At 32.3% G+C, this 12379-nt stretch overlaps 1 long non-coding RNA gene across 1 annotated transcript in view; it reads right to left on the bottom strand.

The window, feature by feature from the left end:
* Positions 1–283: 283 nt before the first annotated feature.
* Positions 284–12379, bottom strand: part of LOC136829145 (uncharacterized) — a 13633-nt gene continuing 1537 nt past the window's right edge. The window contains exons 2-3 of the long non-coding RNA XR_010850320.1: positions 876–1213; positions 284–414 (exon numbers count right to left, since the gene is read on the bottom strand). This is a non-coding gene — a long non-coding RNA (uncharacterized lncRNA). The remainder of the gene's footprint in view (positions 415–875; positions 1214–12379) is intronic.

Raw genomic sequence — 12379 nt, forward strand, 5'->3', positions numbered from 1 at the left:
GTAAATAAAATTACTAATACTTGCTTGAAATTTTTCAAAATTGATCCATCTTTACAGCAACTAAGTGTATACAGGCATACACGTTCCTGTATCACTAAGCAGTTTGTACAAGACCCCTTTTACAAAATAGCTTGTATAATACGTCTATAAATCCTGACGCTTGTAGTTCCTGTAGCGAACATCCACTAAGTAAATAGGTATGGAATCACTGGTACACTGCTACTGAAGAATATATCCAGAAAACTAAATGTTACGCAGACTCCTTGGTACTGAAGGAACTAATTGTTGTAGAGTTTCTTGGTGTACAACATTGGTGTTGTTAGGCTGTCCACCAGGGTTGGTAGACAGCCATATATATTTCTCGGGCTTTACCAGTGCCTTGCTCTCCTCTGCCACTTCTCCGGCAATGAGAATCTGAAAGAAAAAAGCAAAATACTTTTAAAACAAAATGCTAGCAGATAAAAAGTGCATTTTTCAAAAAAAAGCCCATTTTTCAAAAAAAGCCACCATTTTCCTTTCCAATTTTTCAAAACAAAATGCCAGCAGTTGAATAGTGCATTTTTCTTAACTTTTCAAAGTGCATTTTTCAAAACGAAAGCAGATGAATAGTGCATTTTTCTTAATTTTTCAAAGTGCATTTTTCAAAACGAAAGCAGATGAATAGTGCATTTTTCTTAATTTTTCAAAACAAAACGCTAGCAGTTGAATAGTATAGCAAAGTATTCGAATTAGCAGCTGAAATGCTGGTGCTATTTGGAAAATTATGCAGACAAAATCATTTTAAGCACACTAAGCAGTTATACAGAACGTGATGAATTCCATAAACCACTATTACTAAGAACTAATGGCCTGGCCAATAAAGCAAATATATTTACCTGGACTACATACGCATCCTGGCTGCATCCAAGTTAAGCTTGATCCGGACAATGTATCTGTGAGCTGTACATAATTATCCTGCCTTGCTGCTACACTGCCTTGATTTTCAGATTCAGTCCATATGTCCTAGGAGCAGACAGGCCAGTGGTCCCAATGTCTTAAAAGTAGCCAGGCCAGTGGTCCCAATGTCTTAAAAGTAGCCAGGCCAGTGGAATGACGTGGCCACTAATAAACTCTATTAGAGAGGGCATCACTTCTGCCCAGGCCTGGTCCAGAGAGTTCTTGAGGCATTATTGCCATATCTGATCCATTTGCTTAGATATCTTGAGCTTCTGACCTGAAAAACATGAGCTTCTGACCTGAAAAACAAAGTAAATTGTAAGAATTGTCATGCTTCTCAGTAAAAGCATGCCAAAATTGTGTACTGTTTATCAATAAAATATTCCAAAATTAATAATTTTATCTTTGACTTTGTAAAAGGCCTTCTAACCAAAACTATGAATGTCCTTTTTATGGAAAATATACGACAGAAAAACCTTTTTCCAATATAGAAATTGACAAAAATTGTTTCACCTAGAGCATTTCAAAATTACTGCCTTGTTTATATACATTAGTAAAAGGCCTTCTGAACAAAACTATGAAAGGCCTTTTATGAATACAGAAAATTACAGCCTTTTTTAATGTAGAAAAATTAACAGCCATGCCTTTCAGAATAAAGAACATAACAGGACAAGCCTGTCCTGTTAATAGCCTTTTTAATATATAAAATATGACAGACAGGCCTTTTTGAATAGAGAAAAATGAACAGCCATGCCTGTCAGAATATAGAAGTTAACAAGACAGGCGTTTTTAACATATATAACATACAGAACTTTTTAAATATATTAAAATGACAGACAGGCCTTTTTGAATATAGAAAAATTAACAGCCATGCCTGTCAGAATATAGAACTTAACAGGACAGGCGTTTTAAACATATTTAATAACATACAGGACTTCTATATTTAAAAACATAACAGGCCTTTTTGAATATATAAAAATTAACAGCCATGCCTTTTAGAATATAGAACATAATATAAAGGCAGGCCATTGTGCCTTTTAGAATGTATAAAACATGTCAGGCCTCTTTGAATACACAAAATAATTTGAGACATTTTTTAATATAGAAAATTATATATATCAGACGTGCCTTTTTGAGTACAGAAAATATACTGTAGTACGCAGGCCTTTATTAAATATGATAAATAATATGGCACACGCCTTTTCAATACAGAAAATATAGCATACAGGCCATTTCGTATATAGAAAAATATATCAGACGTGCCTTTTTGAGCATTGAAAATAATGTAATATACTGGCCTTTATTAAATATATTAGTATAACACATGCCTTTTCAATATAGAGAATATAGCATACGGGCCTTTTAGTATATAGATAAATGTAATATCTGATGACCCTTTTCCTTTTTTTTTTTTTTTTTTTTTGAGTATAAGAAATATGACATAGCCTTTTGTGAATTTACAAAATATATGACTAACAGCTTACTAAAAGATCATGAGAATATATTAGTTTTGCAATTTTAGCAGTGACCTTTATCAGATTATTGCAAAATCACTGTGCAATACACGTAAAGTATTTGATTCGTAATATATGAACGGTACATTATTTATCCAGTATGGTTCAATTTTTACACAGTGTTGTACAATATTCATACAATATTGTGGTGGAAGAACTGTGTGTGGAACAAAGCCCAGTCAGATTAGCTTGCTGATTTTTGGATTATTTCAGCAGATTATTTGGTCGGAAGCTCAAAACATTATCAGGGAAGAGAGAGAGAGAGAGAGAGAGAATAATTTGGTTAAAATCTCAAAACACTACCTGGGAACAAATTAATATTTGGTAAAAATAAGAGAGAGAGAGAGAGAGAGAGAGAGAGAGAGAGAGAGAGAGAGAGAGAGAGAGAGAGAGAGAGAGAGAGAGAGAGAATTATTTGGTTAAAATCTCAAAACACTACCTGGGAACAAATTAATATTTGGTAAAAATAACAGAGAGAATTATTTGGTCGAAATCAACAACATTATCAGGGAACAAATTAATATTCGGCAAATATATGCAAGAGAGAGAGAGAATTATTTTGTTAAAATCTCAAAACACTACCTGGGAACAAATTAATATTTGGCAATATGTATATGAGAGAGAGAGAGAGAGAATTATTTGGTTAAAATCTCAAAACACTACCTGGGAACAAATTAATATTTGGCAATATGTATATGGGGAGAGAGAGAGAGAGAGAGAGAGAGAGAGAGAGAGAGAGAGAGAGAGAGAGAGAGAGAGAGAGAGAATGCTGCCACAGATATACAGAGAGAGAGAGAGAGAGAGAGAGAGAGAGAGAGAGTGCCTTTTGAGTATCGGAAATATGACGAGAAAGTGAGAGCGAGAGAGAGAGAATGTAGATGATGAATGAGAGAGAGAGAGAGAGAGAGAGAAGAGAGAGAGAGAGAGAGAGAGAGAGAGAGAGGTGCCTTTTTGAGTATGGGAAATATGACACAGCCTTTTTCGAATCTACAAAATTGACTAATATCTTACTAAAAGATTAAGAGATTATATTAGGGTTGCAGTTTTGGCAGTGAAATAAAACTATCAGATTATTGCAAAATCACTGTGCAGTCCACGTAAAATGTATTGCCTTCGTAATATATGAACGGTAAATTATTCATACAGTATGGTACAATTTTTATGCGGTGTGGTACAATATTCATGCAGTATTATGATGAAAAAAATTGTTTGTGGAACAAAGCCTAATCAGATTAGCTTGCTGATTTTGGGATTATTTGAGCAGATCATTTGGTCGAAATCTTAAAACACTGTCAGGGAACAGAGAGAGAGAGAGAGAGAGAGAGAGAGAGAGAGAGAGAGAGAGAGAGAGAGAGAGAGAGAGAGAGAGAGAGAGAGAGAGAGAGAGAGAATTTTCAATTTCCTCCCTACTTTCATTCCGTAATTTCTTCAATTTTGACACGTGCAGTTCTTCATTAATCATCTCCAGTAAAGGACTCCCTATATAATATATTACCAGTGAAGGACTTCCCCTATTAATATATTACCAGTGAAGGACTTACCCTATTAATATATTACCAATGAAGGACTTACCCTATCGATATATTACCAGTGGAGGACTTCCCTATTGTAATATATTACCAGTGAAGGACTTCCCTATTGTAATACACTACCAGTGAAGGACTTCTCTATTGTAATACATTACCAGTGAAGGACTTCTCTATTGTAATACATTATTACTAGTGAAGGACTTCCCTATATACTATATTACCAGTAAAAGACTTCCCTATATAATATATTACCAGCGAAGGGCTTACCTATGTAATATATTACCAGTGAAGGACTTACCTATGTAATATATTACCAGTGAAGGACTTCCCTATTTAATATATTACCAGTGAAGGACTTCCCTATATATTATCAGCGAAGGGCTTCCAATGTTATTATATTACCATTGAAGGCGTTCCTATATATTACCAGTGAAGGGCTTACCCTAATAATACATTACCAGTAAAGGACTTCCCCAATTAATACATTACCAGTAAAAGACTCCCCTATATATTATCAATGAAGGACTTCCCTATATAATATATTACCAGTGAAGGACTACCTTTACAATATATTACCAGTGAAGGACTACATTCATAATATATTACCAGTGAAGGACTACCTTTATAATATATTACCAGTGAAGGACTACATTTATAATATATTACCAGTGAAGGACTACCTTTATATTACCAGTGAAGGACTTACCTACTGATATATTACCAGTAAAGGACTTCCATATATATTAACAGTGAACGATTTCCCATATATATTAACAGTGAACGATTTCCCTATATGTCACCAATGAAGGACTTCCTATATAATATATTTCTGGTGAAGGACTTCCCCTATTAATATTTACCAGTGATTAATTTAGGTTACGCGATATCATTCAGCTGTGATTAGATTAGGATAGGTTACGTCAGGTTACCCATGTCACCTTGGGTTAGGCAAAGTCAATTCTGGGTTAAAATAGTCACCTGATTGATGAGTTAGGTGAATTGAAGGAGATTTGAAAGGTTAGGCTTTATTAGGACACCTGAGGTTATGCTAGGTGAAGCTAGGATAGGTTACATCAGGCTACCCAATTCTCCTGGGGTTAGGCTAAGTCAATTTTGGGTTAACTTAGCCACCTGATGTTGAGTTAGGCTGGTTATGGTAAATTAGGCACCTAGCGGTAGTAAAGATAGGTTAGGCTATATTAGGATACCTAAGGCTATGTAGGACTAAGGGTGTATTATTAACACCTTAAGTTAGGCTACTTAAGACTAAGGATGTATTATTAACACCTTAAGTAAGGCTATGCAACACTAAGGATGTGTTAGTAACACAAGGTTAAGTTAGTCAAAGTTAGACAACGTTACCGTGAAAATGCATTTTTCCTGTGGTTAATACCATAATTAACCTGACACCTATGACAACTAGCTTTATTCTAGCCTAACACATTATTATTAATATACCTCTAATTTAGCACAAGACTACCAAGAGTTACTTTGGTTAATTACACTAATTTTGGACCAATAAATAACCACACTTAAGGCCTAATTCATCCAGTTAAGAACATTAATATCAGACCAATAAATAACTACACTTATGGCCCAAATTCATTCAGTTAATAACATTAATGTCGGACCAGTACCTATCCACACTTAAGGCTTAAATTAATTCAGTTAACAACATTAATACTGGACCAATAAATAACCTAACTGATGTTCAAGGCCTAACTTCATTCAGTTAATGACAACTTTGGTTAATAACATAATCCTGGATCAATAAATACACTTATTTAAGGCCTAAATTCATTCAGTTAACAATAACTTTGGTTAATAATATTATTATTGGTCCATTTAAGACCTAAATTCATTTAGTTAATAGCATTAACTTTACCCCACTCAAGTCCACAATTTCAACACTCTAACATAACCTTCACTCACCTTTAGTTAATAACATTAACTTTGGTCAATAAAATTAATATTGGATCAATAAATAGCCACACTTATTTAAGGGCTAAATTCATTCCGTTAATTACATTAACTTTACCTAACATAATTCCACATTAACTTCAACATAATCTAACATATCTAACCTTCACTCACCTTTAGTTGCTAAATTGGTTAATAACATTATCATTGAATCAATAAATACCCACACTTAAGGCCCAAATTCATTTAGTTAACATTAACTTTGCCCCACATAATTCCATGTTAATTTCAATATAATTTAACAATTAATCTTCACTCACCTTTAGTTAATAACATTAACTTTGGTTGAAAACATTAATATTGGACCAACATATAATCATTTCTAATTTATGCCTAAATTCATGCAGTTAATACCAGTTCCACCTAACAATGTCATGTTAATTTCAGTATACTTTAACAATTAACCTCCACTCGCCATTAGTTGATAACATTAACCCGGGTTAATAGCATAAATATTGGACCAATAACTAACCACATTTAAGGCCCAAATTCACTTAGTTTATAACACTCACTTTACCCCACATAATTCCACCTTAAATCACATCATAATTTAACATAATTAACCTTCACTCACTTTAAAATTACATTCACCAACACTTCATAATGTAATTAACACATAATGTAATTAACACACAATTAATTATTTAACTAGAAAATATAAATAAATGTCAGGTATTTTCTTTAATAACTTTCCTGAATGTCTTCCTTGTTCTGCCATCTTGGAAAACTGTTTTCTAAGGACTCTAGAGATTGTTTATTATAGAGTATTGACTATAGTGCCACCTGTTGAGTGAATTTTTAAATTGAGAGAAATTTTATATATTCTATAATTTGTAACGTTTGTTATCATTATTATTATTATTATTATTATTATTATTATTATTATTATTATTATTATTATTATTATTATTATTATTAATGATAGTGATAATAATAATAAATTATTATCATTATTAATTATTTCTTTATTCATTTATCAATATTTATTTTTTATTTATTTGTTATTATTATTTTTCTAAAATATAATTATTATTATTATTCAGACTTCCAATGTCTAACTCAAATCTGAAGTCTTTATGCAACTGAGAGAGAGAGAGAGAGAGAGAGAGAGAGAGAGAGAGAGAGAGAGAGAGAGAGAGAGAGAGAGAGAGAGAGAGAGAGAGAGAGAATTGATTGTAGGGCAGCAAAAAATTCCCGAATGGTAAGGCTAGGGTGTTTTTGGGTGTCTAACAGACTTTTCCATCAATCTAAGAGAAATGCAGCTTATTGGTAAGCAATTGATCACTATGCATGGAAAACTTCCTCAATCCTGCCATATTGGAGGGTGGTGAAAAATTCCCGAATAGTAAGGCTACATAGCCTGGGGTGTTCTTCGGGGTCAAACGGATTTTTCCTTAAAACCGAGAAAAATGCAGCCTATTGGAAACAAATTGATCACTGTGCATGGAAAATGGCCACATTTGGGCAATTAATTGCAATCCGGCCATATTGCAGGGTTGACCTAAAAAGACCTGAATGCCTGGGGTGTTTTTTGGGGGTCAAACAGACTTTTCCTTAAGTCTGAGAAAAATGCAGCCTATCGACAGGCAATTGATCACTATGCATGGAAAATAGCCACATTGGACAACTGACTGCAATCCGCCATATTGCAGGGGGCCCAAAAAGGCCCGAATGGTAGGCTATATATAACCTTGAGTGTTTTTGGGGGGATTAAATGGACTTTTCTTTAAAACTGAGGAAAATGCAGCCTACTGGCAACCAGTTGATCAGGAAAGACCACATTGCACACTGCCTATTTAATTTCGTGAATTTTCAAATGATCGACACCCTCAAAATTCAGCTGTTCCATTTTTTCCAAACAGCAACGTATAAGTAAGAGTAACTCTCCAAGTACCATCTACTTTAGGCAGGAATTATATAATGTGTTTTAACTGGCTGCCAACAACATCAGTAACTCTAATCCTGATTGGTTGTTTCATGGGTGTTACCATGGCAACCTAATGTTGGCACAGAGCACTGAAACTAAAAACTATTTAATTTCTGAATGAAAAATACAGAATAAAATCTCTTTTAAACGCATATATAACCTTGAATTAAATAAATGCCAATTTTATATTTAAAAAATCAGAGACGTTTCGTGAATTTTTGGTCAAAATAGGAACTTTGTGGGGCAAACTAGGACCTTTTTGGTAACACTAGGACCATTTTGGTCAAAATAGGAACTTTGTGGGGCAAACAAGGACTTTTTTGGTCAAAATAGGAACTTTGTGGAGCAAAATAGGACCTTTTTGGTAAGACAGAAACTTTGTGGGTGGCAAACTAAGACCTTTTTGGTCAAAATACTAACTTTGTGGGGTAAACTAAGACCTTTTTGGTCAAAATAGGAACTTTGTGGGGCAGACTAGAACTTTTTTTGGTCAAAACAGGAACTTTGTGGGGCAAACTAAGACCTTTTTGGTGAGACAGGAACTTTGTGGGGTAAACTAGGGCCTTTTTGGTAAGAATAGGACCTTTTTGGTCAAAATACTAACTTTGTGGGGCAAACTAGGACTTTTTTGGTAAGAGGAGGACTTTTTGGTCTAAATAGAAACTGTGGGGAAAACTAGAACGTTTTTGGTAAGATCAGAACCTTTTTGGTCAAAATACTAGCTTAGTTTTGTGGGGGCAAACTAGGACCTTTTTGGTCAAAATAGAAACTTTGTGGGGCAAACTAGGACCTTTTTGTAAGATTATGAACTTTTTGGTAAAATAGGAACTTTGTGGGGTGAACGAGGACCTTTTTGGTAAAACTAGGACCTTTTTGGTAAGACTAGGACAATTTGGTCAAAATAAGAACTTTGTGAGGCAAACTAGGACCTCTTTAGTAAAACTAGGACTTTTTTGGTAAAGCTAGGACCTTTTTGGTCAAATTAGGAAATTTGAGGGGCAAACTAGGACCTTTTTTGGTAAGACTAGGACATTTTGGTCAAAATAGGAACTTTGTGAAGCAAACTATGACCTTTTTGGTCAAAATATGTACTTTGTGGGGCAAACGTTTGCCTGCAGAATAAAGAAAAGACCATATTACACATTGGCTCTTAAATTTTGTTGATCATGTTGCAAATTACTGTTAATGAGCCTCTATAGTTCAAATGATCGACATAAGCCCAAGAAAATTGATAAAAAAGTAAAACACCCCCAAAATTCGACGATTCCATTTTTTCCAAACAGCAACAAATAAGTAAGATAAACTCTCCAAGTATCATCTAGTTTCGGCGCAATATATATAATGTGTTTTAATTGGCTGCCAACAACATAAGTAACTAATTCTGATTGGTTGTCTCATATGTCTTACCATGGCAACCTAATGTTTACACAGTGCACTAAAACTAAAAGCTATTTAATTTCTGAATGAAAAATGCAGAATAAAATCTCTTTCAAACAAAGATAAAAACCCAAATCAAGTAAATGACAATTTCATATGTAAAAATCGGAGACGTTTCGTGAAGGTCAACACTAAATTATTTCCTCAACGGTTTATTTTTATCGTATTGGCGATAATGCTAAAAAATCATTGACGTCTCGCTTGTTGACAAACGAACGTTAATGCCTTTCTATTTATGCACAGAGATTTACTGGTCCCCCTAATAATTTTAAAATTATAAGCTATTTCACTGTTTTCATAATTAATTTGTGGATGTATAAATTACGTAAATAATTTCAGAAAAAAGTTGCAATATAGTGGCATTTGGCAACTGTTTCGGAAGCTTGGTAAAATGCCTCTTGTTCTTTGAATTACCAACCACGACAAGAGTCAATATTAAGAGGCAGCATGACCTGGTATATTTAGCCATAATCGCAACCTGAAATTAAGCCAGCATGACATTGCTTACTATAATAATGACTTCGTACAAATACTAAGTTCATGAAAGGAAAGTTTGTTAACAAGAAGAGCTAATGTTTCCATAACTTGTGGTAATACGGAAGAACTGCAGACGACTTTTAGCAGTGTAGCCAAAACATTAGAAATGACTCGGTGAACAAAGGTTTTAATGAATGAAATCACGAAAGGTCTCAAAATCTCTTGATATCGTAAATGGAATAAATATATATGAATGCTTCATCTATGCTTAAAAAGAAATTTATTCAATGATTTGCGCTAAAAATAAAATAGTATTTCGCTTGAAAAAAAATTCCACTGTAGTTTGTATACAGTGGTTGTCATGGTAACAACTATAAGACAAAAAAATCAAATTTAGAGATGTAGAAATTTGGATCCACCAATTGAAACATTTCCCGCCTAAAATGACAGTAAATAGTGAGATCTCACTTCATGCATTGCTGTCTGGAAGAAATTGAAACTCCCTAAATTTGAGCCCCCATTTTTAGAAATTGCTTTTTTTGACTCTTGAAACTTAACAGTAATTGGTGCCCAGTTACTGAATTATTTCGCAAAATAGCCGTTTCTCTTGCTGAATGAAAGCATAAAAACTTATAGATAAAAAATTAAAAAAGTATCATCTCAGGGGAAAAAATGGAAAGAAATCTGAAAAACGTTTATTGCAGGATTATTCTGAGGTGCCATGTTTTGTTTGCATCCAACATCCTGAAAATGATGTCTAAGATGCATTAGAGATTTTATGTTAAATTCAATTTTCTTATGATGCAAGTAATGTCATTTCTTATCGGTGTTTCAGTCACAGTTATACCATATACTGTACACACACACACACACACACACACACACACACATATATATATATATATATATATATATATATATATATATATATATATTTTATTTATTTATTTATATTTATACATATACATGTATGTATTTTATATATATATATATATATATATATATATATATATATATATATATATATATATATATATATATATATATATATATATATATATATATATATATATATATATACATTTATACATTATATATATGTATAAATGTATATATATATATATATATATATATATATATATATATATATATATATATATATATATATATATATATATATATATATATATATATATATTATATATATTTATGCATATACATGCATATATTTTACATATATATGCATTTATATATTTTATATATGTATATATATACATATATATATATATAAAATATATACATGTATATATATAAATATATATAGATATATATACTAACAATAAATATACATATATGTAGATATATATAAATATATTTATATATATGTATATATGTGTATGTAATATATAATATATATATATATATATATATATATATATATATATATATATGGGAAAAAGCACGTCAAAAGAAGAAGAAGAAGATATATTGCATCATAAGAAATATATATATATATATATATATATATATATATATATATATACATATATAGTATAACAACTGAAAACTCCGTTAAGAAATGCCGCTACTTGCATCATAAGAAAATTAAATTTAACGTAAAACCTCCAATAGATTTTGGACATCGCTTTAAGGATGTTCAATGCAAACGTTTTTCAGATTTATTTCAGTTTTTTCCCTGTGATGATACTCTTTTAATTTTTTATCTACAACTTTTTATACTTTCATTCAGGAAGAGAAACTGTGCTATTTTGCGAGGGTAATTCGGTAACTGCGTCACCAATTACTGTTAGTAATAATAGTACGTTATAATATTGGGGTCTGATCAAGATTTTTTAGACTTTCACTTAAGACTTTTCCCGATGAATTTTACCTCTCTCTCTCTCTCTCTCTCTCTCTCTCTCTCTCTCTCTCTCTCTCTCTCTCTCTCTCCAGTGACGTAAAATTCTTCAGGAAAAGGCTAACTGAAGTCTAACAGAATCTTGATCATATACATACTCTGGTAATATTATTGCTGTGATGCAGAATACAGAAAAAACCATACGATATATTGCCTCTTAAATTTCGTTAATCGTGTTGTAAATTATTACCATGAGTCTCTCTTGTCCAAATGATCGACATACTCAAAAAAAAATTAGTAAAAAAGAAAAAAATATTAAAAAAGGCTCAAAATACAAGAATTCCATTTTTTTCAAACAGCAATGCATAAGACTCTCCAAGTACTGTCTTGATTAGGCGGGAAATATATGTGATTTAACTGGTTATCAACACCACATGTAACTCGAACTCTGGTTGGTTGTCTCCTTGCTGTTACCATGGCAACTAAATTTTAGACAGAGCACTAAAACTAAAAACTATTTCATCTTCAGTTGAAAAACACAAAATAAAATGTCTTTTAAAGAAAAAATATAGCACCAAAATTATTATATATTAATTTTATACTGAAAATTTTAGAGACCTTTTGTGGATGCAATTACTAGAATATTTTCACACCATTATCTTACGGCATATTGGTGTTACTGCTAGAAAATCGCTCGTATTTCATGGGTTTTACCTAAACT

Source organism: Macrobrachium rosenbergii, chromosome 44, assembly GCF_040412425.1.
Source record: "Macrobrachium rosenbergii isolate ZJJX-2024 chromosome 44, ASM4041242v1, whole genome shotgun sequence".
In the NCBI taxonomy this organism is placed as follows: Eukaryota; Metazoa; Arthropoda; class Malacostraca; order Decapoda; family Palaemonidae; genus Macrobrachium; species Macrobrachium rosenbergii.